Source organism: Podarcis gaigeae (assembly GCF_964106915.1).
Source record: "Podarcis gaigeae genome assembly, chromosome: 3".
Taxonomy (NCBI): Eukaryota; Metazoa; Chordata; class Lepidosauria; order Squamata; family Lacertidae; genus Podarcis; species Podarcis gaigeae.
Genome location: NC_139680.1, coordinates 102,250,385 through 102,270,525, shown reverse-complemented (window position 1 = coordinate 102,270,525; position 20,141 = coordinate 102,250,385). Strand labels below are relative to the sequence as shown.

Genomic DNA, 20,141 nt, shown 5'->3' with positions numbered 1-20,141 from the left:
CCAACAGAACATTAAAAACACAATAAAACATCAAACATTAAAAACTTCCCTAAACAGGGCTGCCTTCAGATGTTTCTTAAAAGTTGTTTATTTCCTTGACATCTAAAGGGGGGCATTCCACAGGGCGGGCGCCACCACCAAGAAGGCTCTCTGTCTGGTTCCCTGTAACCTCACTTCTCACAGTGAGGGAACTGCCAGAAGGCCCTTGGCGCTGGACCTCAGTGTCCGGGGCTGAATGATGGGGGTGGAGATGCTCCTTTAGGTATACTGGGCCGAGGCTGTTTAGGGCTTTAAAGGTCAGCACCAACACTTTGAATTGTGCTCGGAAATGTACTGGGAGGCAGTGTAGGTCTTTCAAGACCAGTGTTACAGCAGCCACTGCCAGTCACCAGTCTAGCTGTTGCATTCTGCATTAATTGTGGTTTCTGGGTCACCTTCAAAGCTAGCCCTTCAAAAAAGAAAGTGGAATGTTGTGGTGTCAAAGACTGTTAGAGCCAGGCATCTTCAGAAGAAATTGTGGAATGAGAGAACTTTCTTCATTTCCATCTCTCTCACCGGCCCAGGAGAAATGCAACAAAACCATGATGCAGATTGCACAAGTTCCCTCCCACTCTTTCCTGGCCTTGCATGAAAATTTTCCTTCCCCAAGCTAACCATGGTGTAATACTACAGCTGCTCTAATGTTGATCATAGCCATGGTTAGCTTCATTGGTGGATGAGAACTAGGGTGATAACTTGCCCATAGGTGAGAACTATACATGAACGATGGCTGCAGTGAATGGCATAAGGTGTTGTTGTTTTTAATGGGGATTGGTAGATTCCTGGATTAAATTTGTGTTTAGCCTCATAAGTGTTAGGCTGTCGGCAATGTGTTGTGGGAGCAATAACCTATTGGCAGGAAAAAAGGTTTTTAGACTAGATGGCCCTTTTTCTCTTCCAGAAAGCCCCTATTTTGTGAATGCTTATTTTGATTAGATAGATAATTCGATGGAGAGATATATTCCTTTCATGGCATAATGGATTCCTTCCATTACATAATTTGATGGATAGAATGCAGATTTCCTTCTATTGCACATTTCTGTTAAGGAAGGGAAAGCGAGACCAAAAATTCATTTGGGAATGAACAGGCCTCTAAATGTATAAATCAAATGGTTATTGAGTCCTGATAGTCAGTTATTACTGGAAATGGGTGTGGTGTTTGGATGCAGGGAACACTCGTGGATAGAACAAATGTGAACCCTTTTTTTGTGCATTATACCCAGCTTCTTGAAAGCTAATGGATGCTATAATCCAGCATGATAATGGACCTTTTAAAACTGTAATGGAACTGTTGAAAGAATCACATCAAAGTATCACCAGGGCAAGGATGAATGGGTTTATAAAGGAATTTCAAGTCATTCTACACTCATATGAAAAGTGGTTTCTGGAACAGGAAAGAAAATGGAAAAGACTCTTATAATCCCATTTCTCAGAGGGTAGGATTAATAGAGTAAATATAACCCCTGTCTTTTATGCATCTTATTTTACATTTTATTTCAAGTTTCAAAAGACAGCAAGTGACACATTCGTTGCATCAAGTCCAAGTAAGAAAAATAGAAAACTATTTTTAAAACATAGTGAATAAACAGATTAGATTGGCTGAAGAGAGTGCTTTATTTTGCCGGCAGTCAATAAATGATTTCTAACTTTAAGCTTCACCTGACTTCTTTTTTTAAATCTGACTTAAACAGTTGGCTTTTGTCATCATGCCATAGTCATTCAGACTGCCATTTAGATGTGAAAAAATAATTTCTCTCTGATGCTTTGCAATATACACACATATATTTTAGCAAAGGTCATCAAGTACGGCAAAGGGTTCAAATTTAAATTCATCTGGGTAATCATTCTGATTGTGTCTCTTCTTTCCCCCAGAACCGCTTAGCATATTTACAGCATCTTGGAAAAACTACTACCCTCCTTTTTCTTACCAAGCCAGTAAGGATCTGTCACTTAATGGAAAGTTAGTCATAATTTTGGCATTGAGGCGCTGGCACTTTTCTATAAACAGCAGAGAAATCTGGTCGAGGGCCTAAAATTATTTATAAGCAAATTATATTTAGATGAGTATTTTGGTCTTTGGAAAACAGATATTACCATCATGAAGGTTTTTGGTTTTTTTAAATGGCATCTTGCAACATGTACTTTTAATAGCCATTTCTTATGAATATGTGCATTATAGGCTAATAAACATAGATTACATTCTGAAGGCATAGATGCTTTATTTTTTGTTCATCAACTTTAAACTTTGAAAGGCCTGACTTTACCACTTGGATCCCTCTGCCCATAAACGAGACCCGTGCACTTAAGAGAGAGATGCCCAAAGTTACAGACGTGAATGCAAAGCTTGCAAGGAGTATGAAGTCTGCAAAAGAACCCAAAAAGCACTGCCAATTTAGAAGAACGAAAAGGATTTTATCCTTTAAGGGTAGAGGGCAGAGCATCCTTTTTTCTTTTTGCATATTTCTTATGAGGTTTTATGAAGCTTCACTGTTTTGCATTGTTGTACACCACTTTGATACATTGTCAAAGAGCGAGTCTGCAGTAAATCACACCGTTCAAAGTTGGAGTTAACTCTTTATTAGCAAAAGCACAATCTTCACTTGGCTGAGTGTCAGGCTGGGGCGCCGACTTGAATAAAATATGGGGGACAGGTAAGCCCCACCCTGCTTAATCGATCACATGACATGGTGCACGCACACCATTTGAATGGCAATGCCCACCAACTTTTTGGGGGGGCGCGGTCCCCTCAAATATTTTATTGGGGGGACCGAAGCTCCCTTGGCCCCTAGGAGTTGGCTCCTATGGTGTCAGGCCTAATAACCACAGCAGCCCACCCTTGGTAAGTCTTACCCCATGCATCAGTCGCTGAAACTGAATGTCTCTGCCTCCCCACAACCGACTAATTCCCCTCCTCTCCCAAACTTTCCCCAAGCAATCAGAGACTCTGCCTACATGAAGCAAACCTCTCCCCCATCCTTTTCATGCATCTACTAGTTTTGGGAGATAAGTGGAGAAGGGAGTTTGTTACAGCCTCTTCAGAAGCCAGACCTATCTCTGCTTCTTGGCTTCCCACCTCCCATCAGCTTCTGCCTCTGATTCTGGACTTCTCTCTGCCACCGACTCTCCCAGCTCACAAAGCCCTGTAACATCTTCAGCTTCCGACACCTTCTCCTCCCAGCCTTCTCACTCTGACCACTCATTGTTGTTCCACCACCACCCCCTGAGCTCTGACCCTTCTTCTCTTGGCGGTTTCCCCAGCTGGCTCCTCCCACCATTCCTCTGTGTGCAACCAGTCCATGACATCCATTTTGTAAAAAGCAGGATAAATGTAAAGATGAAGGGTAAAGGGACCCCTGATCATTAGGTCCAGTCGTGGATGACTCTGGGGTTGCGGCGCTTTATTGGCCAAGGGAGCCAGCGTACAGCTTCCGGGTCATGTGGCCAGCATGACTAAGCCGCTTCTGGTGAACCAGAGCAGCACACGGAAATGCCGTTTACCTTCCTGCCGGAGTGGTACCTATTTATCTACTTGCACTTTGACGTGCTTTCGAACTGCTGGGTTGGCAGGAGCAGGGACCGAGCAACAGGAGCTCACCCTATCACAGGGATTTGAACTGCCAGCCTTCTGATCGGCAAGCCCTAGGCTTTGTGGGTTAGACCACAGCGCCACCCGCATGCCCTAAAAAGCAGGATAGAAAATTTTAATAATAATTTTAAAATCAGCATATTATAAGGGCAGAATGATTGATAAAATGGCACATTCCTGGAACCTAAAAGTGCCAGTATTTCCTGTGACTCTAGTTTGGCACTCTAGCTGTGGAGTCAGATGCCGCACAGTATTTATTACGGCAGCTGCCTCAGTGTATTTAATACCAGTCAAGCCCTTGGTATGGGCAGCGAATTCTGCAAATGGTTCTACTGTGCTTACGGATGTGTCTCACCACATCTCCTGATACTTTAATTTGATTACAGAAGCCATCAGCAGCCATCCTGACTGTATCAAAATGAATCCCAATTCCCCGACGACCCTCTAAGAGCCATCAGCTCGTCAATATATATAAAGAGTCTGAAGCCCTGTATGGATTGCTGCTGCCTCTAATGGACTCATTACACCAGAGTTCATTGCAACCTCTGCGATTCTACACAAAAGGTTTGCCCAGACCAACATGCAAATGCAACAGTTTTAAAGTCTGTGGCAAGGAACGGGGGGGGGGGGGTTTCCTTATACAGTCATACCTTGGAAGCCGAACAGAATCTGTTCCAGAAGTCTGTTCGACTTCCAAAACATTCGGAAACCAAAGCGCGGCTTCTGATTGGCTGCGGGAAGCTCTGGCAGCCAATCGGAAGCCCCGTCGGACATTCAGCTTCCAAGAATAGTTTGCAAACCGGAACAGTCATTTCCGGGTTTGTGGCATTCGGGAGCCAAAACGTTCAAGAACTAAGCTGTTTGAAAACCAAGGTACGACTGTACCAAGTAAGACGGTATCTCCACCTGGTCGTGTGTCATTTACTTTGACTTACTCTCTGGTGACTTGGGCCAAGAGGCTTTTCCATGGCCCCTGTGCTGATATTTTTAACTGTATATGCCAAGATTCCAACCTGGGATCATTGGCTTGCAAGGCCAATGTGCAGCCTGGCCACCAAGCTACCTGGTGTAAACAGAGAGCCAGTGTGGTGTAGTGGTTAAGAGCGGTGGACTCGTAATCTGGTGAACCAGGTTTGATTCCCTGCTCCTCCATATGCAGCTGCTGGGTGACCTTGGGCTAGTCACACTTCTCTGAAGTCTCTCAGCCCCACTCACCTCACAGAGTGTTTGTTGTGGGGGAGGAAGGGAAAGGAGAATGTTAGCCGCTTTGAGACTCCTTTGGGTAGCGATAAAGCGGGATATCAAATCCATACTCCTCCTCCTCCTCCATGTGGGAAGTCTGCTTGGGGCTCCCAGCTTAGTAAGCCATGCAGTGAAGGGATGGGAGATTTTCAAGATTTGTATAGAAAAAACCTGATTGTAATTACTACATTTTTAAAAAGTAGTAATGAAGCATTCAGCCCTTTTATCCTCAAAACAGCGCTGTGAGGTAGCCAAGATTATGCCTAACCCAGGGTCACACATCTGAAGAAGTGTGCATGCACATGAAAGCTCATACCAAGAACTAACCTAGTTGGTCTTTAAGGTGCTACTGGAAGGAATTTTTTTTGTTTTGACTATGGCAGACCAACACGGCTACCTATCTGTAACCAGGGTCACACAGTGAGTTTTGTGCCTGGGATGAAATTTGGACCTGGGTCTCCCTAGACTAAGTCTAGCCAACCATACTTGTACTCACATGCAACAAGCAGCTAAGCATCAGAAACTGGAAACAAAGAAGTATTTGGGGAGGTTACCACCTACTCCCACATATATATTAAATGTTCTGTTTTACTATTTAGAATATTCATTTAAACAACCTTAAAATATCACTGACTTCCCTTCTTCTCTTTCCATGGTTCATTTTGCATAGCATAAATCCCTGTATATTTTGCATAAACCAAATCATTCCGTATTCCATTATTACTTCCATCAAAACTTATTTACACTGTTGAATTTACCTTAATGCTGCCAACCTTTTCAAGTGTACACAATTCCCCCCCCCTTATATTCAATAAACTTTTTCCAATCTTCTTTAAACACATGTTCCTCTTGTTCTTCTTCATATTCTGTAAGTTAGATATGCAAGCTGCCATTCTTCTTTGGTTAGGACCTCACTCATTTTCTATTTTGGGGCTAACAAAACACGGGCCGCCGTAGTGGCATACATAAATAACCTTTTTTTGCGCATGCCCTCCTAACCAGTTACTCATTTAACTTGGAGAAAAAGGGCTCGGAGAGTGCCATTTATTGGTTTGTTGTTGTTCTTAATTTTATTATGTATTTTGTTGTATTTATATTGTAATTTTATGTTGTGGACCACCCTGAGATCTATAGATTAAAGGGAATATACTAATACTGTAACAACAGCAATAACATTTTATTTGAAGCATTGCACCCTGTTTCCAGGGTGGCTTAGGAAGATCAGCAAAAGAAATTTAAAGCACCAGCACCCCATAGCATGCCCTGACCCTCTCTCCCTCTCCTCAGCGTGCCCTTCGAGCAAACTCATTGCTCAGCACAGCGCTAGAATCAGCACAAAGCTTTGGTTGTTACCAAGCAGCTTTAATATTAACTCATCCCTACTAATGTCCATCATTGCAAAGCAGCCTCGCTGCCTTAACCCTCCGTGAGAGCAGTCAACCGGGTTCACCGTGGCTATTCTGTTATTTTGCACTCAACACAGCTGGCACTTAACCCCAAGTGTGTTTTTTGTTATGTAATGTCTTCAAATGTCACAGTGCTGGAGCAAACATAAAAATATACGTACACTTCCTTTGTTACAGAAATGTGATGAAACACAACACAAGGTTGGGGGGAAAAGGAAACAACTTTTTTTAAAAAACCACAATGGAGGAAAAAAATCATTATTTATTTAAGGTCCCAGAGCAGATGCATTAGCAGTCAAAAATCACTTCCTCACAACTGTTAGTTGTTTTAAGCTGTCTTTAACATTGTGTTTTAATGTTGTAACCCACCTTGGGACCTTGGGGTGAAGGGCAAGCAATAAATTATTATTATTATTATTATTATTATTATTATTATTATTATTATTATTATTATAAAAAACCAACTCACAGCATAATGAGCAACCAACCAAGCATTTTCAAAGTATTAGGTAAAAACTGTGCCTGCGCATGCCTTCGGAATATAAAGTTCCAATGTACGGAGGCCACTGCAAAAAAGACCTTGCATTCTGTGGCCACCCCGTGGAGCTTTTACTAGGCGTAACAGCCCTAAAGAGGCAGGTGCGAGTGGCAACACAAGCTAAACCTTGACAAGCATGGCACTCTAATCCTCTTGGAGGAGGCTGGCCAAATTAAGAGGAGACCCACACCGCACATTTAAAGCACATCCAAAGCACATTAAAATAACACAGAACCAGTGTTCGAAATTCGCCAGACGCATTTTACGCCTGACTATCGGCCACTTGCGACCAAGTGAAGATGCCTGGGTGCCAGGATGGCAACAGATGTCTCCGCCATCCGTTGGTGCAGGACTGGCTATCCTGGGATCCTGCCTGTTTTCACACACTAGCAACACATCCTGTAGAATTCTGTGGTATTTTACCTGCAAGATCAGAACAAATTTCAGGAAGCAAAAAGTTGTATTGAAGAATACGACTTTTGAGCCGCATGGCCCCTAAATGGCAACTAGGCATTCTGTTTTGGTGGCTTTAACCCTGGTTTAAGGGGCCAACATTTGGTGCCTAGCTTATACATCAGAGTATCTAATACTGCACAGAGCTCCCCCCACCCGGCATAGGATCTTGGGAACTGTAGCTTCCAACTCGCAGAGCTGCTATTGACATACTACAGCTCCCAGGATTCTCCGGGTTTTAAATGTATGGTGTGGATTCGCCCAAAATGGCCTTTTGTCCTCTTCCTACAGTTTTGTAACTAAAGGATGCCATAGAGCAGTGTTTGCTCCCATTTAGTCCTATGATCTGGCATGAAAACACGTAAAAGCAAAAAAGAAGAAGTACAAATCTCAAATTGTAAAATGAATGAGGATTCATGGCTGGACACATGGGCTCAAAATAACACCGTTCAGCTCACTAAACAGATACTTTTCTCAGCATGCAGCGCATCAACTGCATGGAACGGTCGAGCTTAGAGTGTTTTGTGACCTGCATGAGACCATGTTTTGATTTTCCGAATGCATTTGCCAATAATAATGACAATAAACGCCCCAAATCCATTTGCAGGAGGAGAGAGAGAGAGAGAGAGAGAGAGAGAGAGAGAGAGAGAGAGAGAAATGCAAAAACTGTTGGAAATAGCTGTCCTAAGAACTGTGAAATACACCTCCATCTGAACGTGACACTGAAATGGCCCCTACACAGATTGGCTTCCAAAAAAAAAAAAAACCCACTTCTGGAAGCTGTTAAAAATGCAGCTGTGAAAACCTGTGAAAAAGGCACACACACAAAACACCACACAGGGTCCTCTAAAATGACACCAAGCCTCCTAGCTAAGTGCCAGGTGCTGTGAGCAAAATCCTTCAGAACTAGAAAAAGGAACGTTTTGGTGCTCCAGGAAGAGTGGGCTCATTGGTACAGAAGCCCAGCAAAAATATTTCTTTCCAAATTGGGCACACAATAAAACAGGGCAGGAAAACCAAAATCTGCCCCGCTGCACCCACCAGCCACTTTTGTAAACAAGCCAACTGCATAAACTATAGCTTGAAATTGACTTGTTCCAAACGCACAGCGGTTAAAATTAGCCACAGTTTGTCAGGTTTGGAGACACGACAAGCCACTGTTGACTCTCCCAAACTCTTCCTCACAACTGAGCCACAGGAAGAGGACCTGAGCCTTGGGGAGTGGTCACTGTGACATCCAAACACAGTACGATAAAGAAAACTGAGGGGAGTTTGGGAAAGGGGTATACAGACGACATTCAACTTACACAGGGGTTACGTTCCAGGGATAGAGCATAAAGCCAAAACCGCGTAGAGTCAGAACTCATTTGGTTCGACGGAGGGTGGGATTGCCAAAGTCTTTTTTTCCCAGACAACCACCCTCTTTCTGCCCCCTTCTTAATTTTTAAATATTTTTTTTGCCGAGTGTGTAAAGCTGAATGTGTGCCAGTTAAATGTGTGTAAGTTGCAAGTTACTTGTATTATTATTACAGTGGTACCTCAGGTTACATACGCTTCAGGTTACAGACTCTGCTAAGCCAGAAATAGTACCTTGGGTTAAGACCTTTGCTTCAGGATGAGAACAGAAATCATGCTCTGGCGGTGCGGCACCAGCAGGACGCCCCATTAGCTAAAGTGGTGCTTCAGGTTAAGAACGGACCTCCGGAACGAATTAAGTACTTAACCCGAGGTACCATTGTACTATTATTATTATTATTTCTATCCCGCCATTTTTCCTGGCTGGGACTCAGTTCAGTTTATAGGATGTAAAACAGACAGACCCAGAAAACTGTAATGACACACGTTCAAGGAGAAATCAGCTGCAATTTGCAAAATATCTTTAAAAGGAGATGGGTTTCTGAGCAAATGTGAAAGGGGGGGGCAGGAATCCAAAGGCATTTAGTGCTTAATTCTGAAAATCCCACCCACTAGATCCACAGGATCAAGTGTTAAATTTCCTTTGGCCCTCCCCTTGCCACAAAGTCCTTGATATTTATGCTGGCAGTATTAACAAAGCTGTTTGGGGCTTTGCGGTGAATGCTTTGGAATCTGAATGGCTCCCATCAGCAGGTTGTGCAGTGGCTATCCAAAGTATTCTGAGTCCTCACCAGCGTGGTTACAAAGAGAGACTTTGGATGCAAGGTTCTTTTCGTGTTTTGCTAAGAAGAAGAAGAAGAAGAAGAAGAAGAAGAAGAAGAAGAAGAAGAAGAAGAAGAAGAAGACTGGCCAAGTGAGTTGGCTTCTCTGCTGTCAACTATAACTAAAGAAAAACCCTGAACTCAAAGGACTTTATAATTTGGAGAGCAGGCTGTGCTAATCTATGATGGAATCCATGCATTTCAAACTGTGCTGACATCACGGCAGAACTCAAATGCCAGAGCCAGCTTTCCATGCCCGAGGCCAACGCTCAACTGCCTATCACCCAGTCTGTTAGTCGCTGCCATAACAGCAATATAGGATGAAAATTCAGACTCTCCATTACACCGTAAGCGTGGGTATCAACTGCTGCAGCGACAAAGGTCTGGAAAATTACTTGGAGCAATTTTATGCTCCCCACACACCCCTTCCTGGTTTTAGGGTTGTTTTTCAAATGATGCAAACCCATTAAGACAGTTAATCAATTACATCTCAAAATACAGCCTCTGTACAGTTAATGAGTAATTTGGGGAACAGACAGGGTAAATGGCTATGTGTTGTCAGAACTCTCTCTTTTCTTTTTTTTTGAATGTGCACAAAGTCTGCAGAACATCACATTTAAAGTCTGATTGGGTGGCTCAGCAAAACGTAGCAAGAATAAACAGTATTATTTAGCCCATAGTGAGAATGCCTGAGAGCGTCCAAAGCGTTTTCACATGTGGTTACAGATAGGTAGCCGTGTTGGTCTGCCATAGTCAAAACAAAAAAAAATGTGTATCTGAAGAAGTGTGCATGCACACGAAAGCTCATACCAAGAACTAACTTAGTTGGTCTTTAAGGTGCTACTGGAAGGAATTTTTTTTTGTTTTCACATGTGGTGTCTCTGTAATCCTTACACCAGCTCTCAAGAAGGGGTGTCAGAATTATAATCCGCACATTTCGGATGGGTCTGGTTCAGTAGGTTTTGGTGACGTCCTGCTTTCCAGAACTCAATCTGTGGCCCAGAGAGACCACTGGAGGCTCTGGTGTTGTGTAGTGGTTAAGAGCAGTGGACTTGTAATCTGGTGAACCGGGTTCGCTTCCCTGCTCCTCCACATGCAGCTGCTGGGTGACCTTGGGCCAGTCACACTTCTCTGAAGTCTCTCAGCCCCACTCACCTCACAGAGTGTTTGTTGTGGGGGAGGAAGGGAAAGGAGAATGTTAGCTGCTTTGAGACTCCTTTGGGTAGTGATAAAGCGGGATATCAAATCCAAACTCCTCCTCCTCCTCCTCTTCTTCTTTTCTATCCCCTTGCTCCAAAATTCCTGAGCACTTGATGGCTTCAACTTTGAAGTTACCTATGCATGCATATGCCTTGAGTACAAGGGAGGAAAGGCTGGACGTTTTGTAAGAATGTACAAAATTTAAACCCAATGGGACTTATTCCCAGCCTAGTGCACACAATGTATTATGTATACCCCTGCCTGTAAAGCTGAACTCAATGAGTGAACACGAACATTATTATGGCCAAAATGGGGCCACTGAGAAAGAGGGGGGAGGTTTGGCCATCCTGGGAAACTACAAAAATACTCAAGGAGGGAAATACAAAAGCAGTCAAGGAGGGAACTAAGATTGCACCCCACAAGTAAGGTAATAAGGACTGAGGATGCTCAGCCATCACTGAATACTAGCTGCCTGCTTTATTTACTTATTTTAAACACAGATTCTCCCTTGCCCAAAAGGGTGTGTGCATATCTGTGATGAAACCTGTTCTCCAGTTTGGGGAAAGTTTCTATCCTTGTGAAAAAGGACTTTGGTTTTTCTTCCTTTATAAGTTCAGCAGTACATGGCTGAACTTAGCCTCTTCTTTCTGGATGGTGAAAGCTAGCATGTGTTTTTCTTTCCAAACAACATTTTTACAGCACTCTGCAGCCCCCCCAGCTGCCTGTGTTTCATCACCTGAAAAAGTATCAAGGGAGAAGTTAAGGCTATCAAGCACCTAAAATTGGTTCTCTTGCTGATTTTCTTTTTAAGGGAAGTTCTTCTTTTAGCCTTTCAAATAAACATTTCTGCAGAGTTCTCTAAAAGGAAAAAGACTTCACTATATGGATTTTGTCCCCAACCAGTAAGTAGCGTAAACAACATCATCAACTGCCCATGCATATACTTTTCAAATTCCATTATGAAATCTGCACTCTGACCTTTTCTACCCTTTATTGAAGTAAGCCACAAACGCTTCAGGTACCATTGCTGCTCTTTGTCCTAACAGTAATCCCTGAGGGTAAAAACAGTTAAAAGCAGAACAGAATGAAAATTCAGGGATAGGGAACTGGTGACCTGCCAGACGTTATTGGACTACAACTCCTATTAACCCTGACCACTAGGACTGATGGGGGTTGGAGTCAAGCAGCGGCTAGAGAACCACATGTTCCTTGTTCCTGGGCTAAACATAGATGAATGAATACTGTTGGTATCTCTCGGATTCTCCTTTTTCTAGCCTTAAGTTGAGTTCTCCATGTTTCTATACCAGTTTATTATTTATTTATTTGTTTGTTTGTTTGTTTTAAGTCCTCACCAGCATTTTGGTGCAAATTTATCCATGTGTGCATGCAATTTTGCCTAATATAAACATTTCTGCAACATCCCCTTATATATTTTGTTATATATTTTGTGTGTGTGTGTATGTGTGTGTGTGTACACATTGTATGCACTTTACCCTAGTGCATGTATTTTTTCTACACATTACTCGGCTAGAGGACTGAATTGCAAAATACGGAGGAGCGTGGATTTCAAAGGGTGGCTGTGTTCTTGTGGGTTTTCCTTTAAATGTATGCTGAATTGGATTCTCCCACCCCATCCCTAGCCGTATTACACTGATCCACTTTCCCTATATTCTATCTTGCCTTGTAAGTTTTTATAAATGTAAATCAGGATTTCTCACAAGGCAAGTTGGTGCGATAATAGATGGGAAGGTGAGCTGGCCTGGCAGTTCTCCAAACGCATTCAGGGGTAAAATTACTTAGCATTGAGTTCCGATGTGACCTTCTGTTTGTCTGACAGGATATCGCACCTATAAAAACAGCCCACCTCTTTATCGCAGTTACAGAACACTTCTGTCTGCGGAGGTTTTTGAGTTGTTGGAAGGCGACTGTGATGAAAAACAGGGAGAGAAGGGAGTGGATTCAGAATCTCTAGCCCAATTCTAAAACATGACTTAAAAACAAAAAACATATTTGAAAAATGAGGCCTTGGGATGCAAGGAAATTTTGCTTTGCATTTTTTCCCCTACAAAGACCAGCATTTTTAATAGGCACTAGGTTTTGCAGTGCTCGAGCAAATAATCCCTGTTATCCATATATTTAATGTGTTCGCCTTAAACTGTTGATATACTGACTTTCTGCCTGCTAAAAGACTTCCAACATGGCTGATACAATAGCAGAAAGTTATTAGCATGTAATAAAAAGGTCAGGAGTGCTTTTTCACTGATTTGTCTGGTATGTGAACCATGGCCATATTGGGATCACTTGACCGCTGAAGTCCAAGCATTGCTAACCTTGAGACTGAATTGCTGCCATGTTTTCTATGTGGGGCTACTCTTGACCCTGGCCTGGAAACTCTGGTTAGTGCAGGATATAGCTCCTAGTTTACTGATGGGCAAGATAGTCAACCTTTTTATACCTACCACCCACTAATGCATCTTTCTTGATGGTAAAATTTCCTTACCGCCCACCAGTTCTCGATGGAAGGGGGATTCAGTTTGTGACGCAGAACCCCCTACCGCCCACCTAGAGTCCTGAGACACCCACAGGTTGACAACCCCTGGGCAAGATGATGCAGTGGCTATCTATCAGTTATCAGGCCAGGGTCAAGGGTCAACAGGGTCAACAATAGGAAAGGGCAAAGATTCATGGGACTGAAAGAGCCAAGGCTCCATTCTGGGCCTGTTATGGTAACCAGGAGAGGAGAGGAAGACAGAGAGGCAATGGGATTCTGAAGGCTGCGGCCATCAACAGGCAAGAGTGGGAAAGGATGAACCTATCAAGGATGCTGATGACAAGACAGGCTCTGAAGCAGAGCAGCAGGCTATCATCCTTATTCAAGGGTCAATGGGAAGGGTGACCCTCAGCTACTGCATGCTGTTATCTAGCGAGCAAATAAATTCTTTGCTCCCATTTACAAGGCTGCTTCGGCGGAGAATGTTTGGTCACCAGCCATTCTTCTGGGCTCTGGAGTGGGAATTAATTGTTTTTCTTACTCCATACACACTCAAAGAAATAAAATTTGCAGAAAAAGAAATTTCCCCGTATACAGCCGATGTTTAGGAAAAGGTTCTCCGGTGCAAAGGGAAAGTGCCTTGTGTATAAAGAGGTTATCGTAGTGGCATGGCATGGGTAGGGCCACAGGGGAGGGTGCCTGGAGCGCAAAATTCGAAGGGGTGCAAAAGTTCAAAAGGAGAAAAAGGAAGTAGTATTTAATAAAATTTATTAAACAGTGGAAGTGAGAGCAGGACCATAAAGAAGGCTGATCGCCAAAGAATTGATGCTTTTGAATTATGGTGCTGGGACGCAGGTGGCGCTGTGGGACGCAGGTGGCGCTGTGGGTTAAAGCCTCAGCACCTAGGACTTGCCGATCGAAAGGTCGGCGGTTCGAATCCCTGCGGCGGGGTGCGCTCCCGCTGCTCGGTCCCAGCGCCTGCCAACCTAGCAGTTCGAAAGCACCTCCGGGTGCAAGTAGATAAATAGGGACCGCTTACCAGCGGGAAGGTAAACGGCGTTTCCGTGTGCGGCTCTGGCTTGCCAGAGAAGCGATGTCACGCTGGCCACGTGACCCGGAAGTGTCTCCGGACAGCGCTGGCCCCTGGCCTCTTAAGTGAGATGGGCGCACAACCCCAGAGTCTGGCAAGACTGGCCCGTACGGGCAGGGGTACCTTTACCTTTTACCTAGGAGACTCTTGAGAGTCCCATGGACTGCAAGAAGATCAAACCTATCCATTCTGAAGGAAATCAGCCCTGACTGCTCACTGGAAGGACAGATCCTGAAGCTGAGGCTCCAATACTTTGTCCACCTCATGAGAAGAGAAGACTCCCTAGAAAAGACCCTGATGTTGGGAAAGATGGAGGGCACAAGGAGAAGGGGACGACAGAGGATGAGATGGTTGGATAGTGTTCTCGAAGCTACCAGCATGAGTTTGACCAAACTGCGGGAGGCAGTGGAAGAAAGAAGTGCCTGGCGTGCTCTGCTCCATGGGGTCACGAAGATTCGGACACGACTAAACGACTAAACAACAACAACAACATTAAATAGTGTGCCCTCCCCAAAAACAGAAAATCTCCCAATGTTCCCATAGGTGGAGTGAGGAGCAGATTTTGGCAATTGCAAAGGGCACCTTCTGGACAAAAGATACCCACTCCCAACCAATCCCCTGTTCCAGTCTCTGCCATGCTCGACGTTCACATGGCATTGCCGCTGCCACTTGAGTAGGTCGCCAAGCTATCAGTAGGCAGTGCCAAGGATACTTGCCTTGTCCCGGGCGCTGCGAACCCATGCTACGCCACTGATGAGAGCTTTTTTGTGGAGTAGGGTGGTCATTCAGGGAAGGCCCAGTGGATACAGATTCCGGCATGCTGCTCTTAAAATTAAGGCCTTTGCACACACCTGTGACATATCAGCATCCCCTTCCAAAGAAATAATTGTTGCTGCTTCTAAATTACTTCAGTATCCACACTTGCCAGAGGAGTAACCAGGTCTGCTGTTTATCCTGTAATAGACTAAGTCCTATAGGACATAAAAGAAATACAGCAAGGGTTTACAATTTTTTACTAGTCAAAATTGCAGTTGCTGGCTCACAGCCCCACTTATCCATCTTCATCGGGGCAAGCCCCATCTGCCTTTCCTAAAGAGAAGCCTATTGGAGAGGAGAGCATGCTGGGCTGAGCATCCTGAGAACTTTCTGCCAATGGTACTCAAGAATTGCGCTTCCCAAAGGGTGGATGGATGGGGAGAATGGCCAATGAGATGCCTTCTAAAACTCACTCATGGTACTTGCTCCAGAGCAGAAAATACCAGGAAGGGGGGTGACTAGAGGGGAAGTGGTTTACCTGTTTGGCCCTATGGTGGTCAAAGCGCCCCAAACACTTTAGCTCTTCAATGTTAGCCTTAGCCAAACAACCCACAGGCATCATCCCCAACTGTGGAGGTAGGAATCTCTATATCCTTCTGGGAGGAATCATAGAATCATAGAGTTGGAAGAGACCACAAGAGCCATCGAGTCCAACTCCCTGCCAAGCAGGAAACACCATCAGAGCACTCCTGACATATGGTTGTCAAGCCTCTGCTTAAAGACCTCCAAAGAAGGAAACTCCACCACACTCCTTGGCAGCAAATTCCACTGTCGAACAGCTCTTACTGTCAGGAAGTTCTTCCTAATGTTTAGGTGGAATCTTCTTTCTTGTAGTTTGGAACTATTGCTCCGTGTCCGCTTCTCTGGAGCAGCAGAAAACAACCTTTCTCCCTCCTCTATGTGACATCCTTTTATATATTTGAACATGGCTATCATATCACCCCTTAACCTCCTCTTCTCCAGGCTAAACATGCCCAGCTCCCTTAGCCGTTCCTCATAAGGCATCGTTTCCAGGCCTTTGACCATTTTGGTTGCCCTCCTCTGGACACGTTCCAGTTTGTCAGTGTCCTTCTTGAACTGTGGTGCCCAGAACTGGACACAGTACTCCAGGTGAGGTCTGACCAGAGCAGAATACAGTTAGTTCCTTTGATCTAGATGCTATACTGCTATTGATGCAGCCCAGAATTGCATTGGCTTTTTTAGCTGCTGCATCACACTGTTGGCTCATGTCAAGTTTGTGGTCAACCAAGACTCCTAGATCCTTTTCACATGTACTGCTCTCAAGCCAGGTGTCAACCATCTTGTATTTTGCTCATCTCTGCAGCTTCAAAGCTAGGGGAGGCTGGTCAGCTGTCATGCTTGCTAGACGGCAATGCCAATTATTGGAGCCTGACCTGCGCATGTTTATCATGGTGTAAGCTTTCCTGAGTCACAGATCCCACTTTATCTGAAGAGCTGCATTGCCACTGGATCGATCCCCTCTGGCCCTGACAGGCCAGAGGTTTTCCAAAAGAAGAGGTTTTCCACCACTGGGAATCTCAAAGTAGCCAGGCTGGGAAAGATCCCGGCAGTCCAACTGAGAGCCAGACCAGACCAGACTGGGTTAGATGGATTAATGTTCCAGCTTAGCATAAAAGCGAGTTTCAGTCAAGCTCATTTTCGTTTACCAAGTGGACTCATTATATGATTTGTCTCAATGATTCAAAATAAATCATACTTGCTTGGCATTGCAATCAATATGTTTCCATCTATAAAACAGGAAACAGAAGCCCACAAGCCATCCATCCGACGGATTCCTGCTGCAACTAGACCTTGGCCATTAAAAGGTAACGGTAAGAAATTGGAGCAGCCACGGTCTTGCTCTTGTTGCAATTATTCTTGAGCTCTGCCATTGTCTCCCATAGCAAAGGGAATTGGGGACGGGTAAGAAAATGGAAACCACCTGTGTTTTATTGCAATATTGCATGGGTATATTGCCCTGAACCTTATTTTTCTTCGTTAAGCTGGAGGCCTGCAAGTAATCACAGCACACTAATTCATTCCAGATTTTGCAAACAAAGGCTGCTCTCTGCCACAGCTGAATGGAAAATAATAAGGAAGGCAGCCAAAAGCCTTTTAAAGGCTTACCTGTGCTAAGACTTTCTGAGCGTTAGAGTTATCTGTCGTTACGGGTTAAATTGTTTTAATTGTTATTGGAATCTAATAAAATGCTCCAAAAACCACAGAGCAACGCTTGGGCTAGAGGGAAATCCATCACATGGACAAAAGAAGACAATTCCACCACAAGAAATATATGTATTGTGTTTATTTCCTACATTTGTAGCCCACTTTTTCCTACACGGAGCTCAAGGCAATATAGGTGGCTCTCCCCTTGCCCATCTCCATTTTATCACCACCACAACCCTGTGAGGTGGGCTAGGCAGAGACATAATGACTGGCCCAAGGTCATCCAGTGAGATTGCAGCTGAGTTCGGCATCTGAGCCCTGAATTCACTTGTACTAGTCCAAAATTCTAACCACAACACCACAAAGTTATATTATTATTGTTCCTGAGCCATCCCAGAAATTGATCTGCCAAAAAGAGAGGAAGTTTACACACACTTACTAGACCACAGCAAAGCTTATTTCTGAATAAATATGTATCAGATTATGCTGCAATTTTTAAAAGCGTCATCATAACAGCAAGCCTACACAGACACAAAATTTGGTTACCTATACAGGTTTTTAAAGATCTACAAAAAAAGTTGTCAGTGTTTTAATTATGATGGCTTTACACATACTTGTTTTGAGTTGTTTTATGGGCTTTTGGGTGCTTTTAGTTTTTTTATTATCATTTTTCAAATTTATAGATTTCGTTAGTTTTACAATCAATTTAACGTTTCCAAATTTTGACTTCTTTCCCCCCCTTTCTGCGGTTCCTTAAATTAATTTCTTAGTGTCTTCTGCATATCCAAGTTCATTTAACTTGCTCATTTATTTATCTACTGTAAATATATACTCTTATAAAACTGCAGGTTATTACATTAATCCTGCTAATGTTTTTATCTGTTTACAAATTATCTGTAAATATTCAATAAACCATTTCCATTCTTTTATAAAACGTTTGTTACCTTGATTTCTTATTCTTCCGCTAAGTTTCGTCATTTCTGCATATTCCATACATTTTTGTATCCATCCTTCTTTTTCTGGGACTTCTGCTTCTTTCCACTTTGGGGCAAGTAACATTCTTGCTTTTAGATTTTTTGTAACTCTTTTTATATGTGTGTAATTGTTTTTAATTAGTTTCACTTTCTTATTTTATGGCTGTTTTATTTGTTTTATAATCGTATATCTTATTGCTTCAACTGGAACCTTACGGTGAGCAAGAAAGATAAACAATAAGCTGAGTTCTTTAAAAAAACTGCTTTTCATGGAAAATGTCCATAACATCTGCGGGTAGGGCTGGGAGAGACCCCGCCTGAAGCCCAGGAGAGCCACTGCCAGTCAGAGTAGACAATATTGAGCTAAATCAGCCTTTCTCAACCTGTAGGTCCCCAGATGTTATTGAACTACAATTCCCATCACCCCTAGCTAGCAAGACCAGAGCTTAGGGATGATGGGAGTTGTAGTCCAACAACATCTGGGAACCCACAGGTTGAGAACCACTGAGCTAGATGGACCAATGGTCTGTCTCAGGCATAGGCAAACTCGGCCCTCCAGATGTTTTGGGACTTCAACTCCCATCATCCCTGACCACTGGTCCTGCACATTGGTCTAATTTCTCCCCCCGGCCCCAATAACTAGAATCAGAGAATCGTAGGTGGCCTCAAGCATCATCTAGCCCAATCCCCTGTAATGCAACTTGTATGTGCATCTTGTCCTGCTCACTGCAAAACTAATTTTGGTTGGGTTTTGAGCGTTCCAGTCAAATACCGTATTTTTCGCTCTATAAGACGCACCGGATCACAAGACGCACCTAGTTTTTGGAGGAGGAAAACAAGGGGAAAAAATATTCTGAATCTCAGAAGCCAGAACAGCAAGAGGTATCGCTACGCAGTGAAAGCAGCTGTTCTGGCTTCTGGGATAGCTGCACAGCCTGCATTCGCTCCATAAGACACACACACATTTCCCCTTACTTTTTAGGAGGGAAAAGTGAGTCTTATAGAGCAAAAAATACGGTACTTGAAAAAACTTCAATTAGCTCTCCTACTTAAGATGGGAATCCTCCACCACTGAAGAGCAGGCGTTTTTTATTTTGATGAGATGGCAGTGTGGACAGCATAATAGCCCAATCTTTAGAGTTTCACGATGTGTACAACTTGATCAAATAATCAAAATAAATATATATATATATATTTATTTTAAGGAATTGAATCAAGTCCAGCTCAAAACGGGCATAGCAGAAAAAAAGACAGTCTTCATCAGAGACAGAGAAGACTTGACGTTTTTATCCCCCAAAAAGTTTTTGATTGAGTTTCCACTGAAATGAGGCTGCATTTTAATGTTTTAATGTTGTATTTTAATCTTGTTTTTTAAGCTGTATTTCAATCAATTGTTTTATATTTCGTGTTAGCTGCCCTGAGCCCGGTCTTGGCTGTGGAGGGTGGGGTATAAGTAAAATTATTTTATTATTATTATTATTATTATTATTATTGCACAAAAGAGCTCTCTCTCTCTCTCTCTCTCTCTCTCTCTCTGTGTGTGTGTGTGTGTCAATTATTCACTTGCCTCTAAAGGGCTCTGGCCCTGACTCAGAAAGGAAGCAGCCTCTTTGAGCTGGGGGGAGTTTCATTTGAAGCCTACCCCTTGAAAAAGAAAGCCATCACCACATCTTTACTAAAACCAAGGCATTCTGCCACTAGGGGATGCTGTGATTTTTGCAGCAGCTGCTATTTCCAAAATCCCCCTTCCAACACTGCATCCAGGGCATTTGGCGGGAAGGAAAATATAGGGAGGAGAAATATAGGCTGCCCATCTGTGGCAGAAGCAAACCCTCCATGCAAAAAGCACAACAACATTTTTTTTTTAAAGGACAAGGGAGTCAATGCTGCGGCAACTAAGATAATCCCTTCCCAACTGCCCAGACACCATTTAATTGGAGCTCCCTTGGCAACTGGAGAAATG

General features: G+C 43.5%; 1 protein-coding gene across 1 annotated transcript in view; it reads right to left on the bottom strand.

Annotated features, from left to right (window-relative positions):
• PRKCE (protein kinase C epsilon) overlaps nt 1–20,141 on the bottom strand; it is a 308,928-nt gene that overhangs the window by 139,711 nt on the left and 149,076 nt on the right. The gene's annotated exons all lie outside the window — the stretch shown is intronic.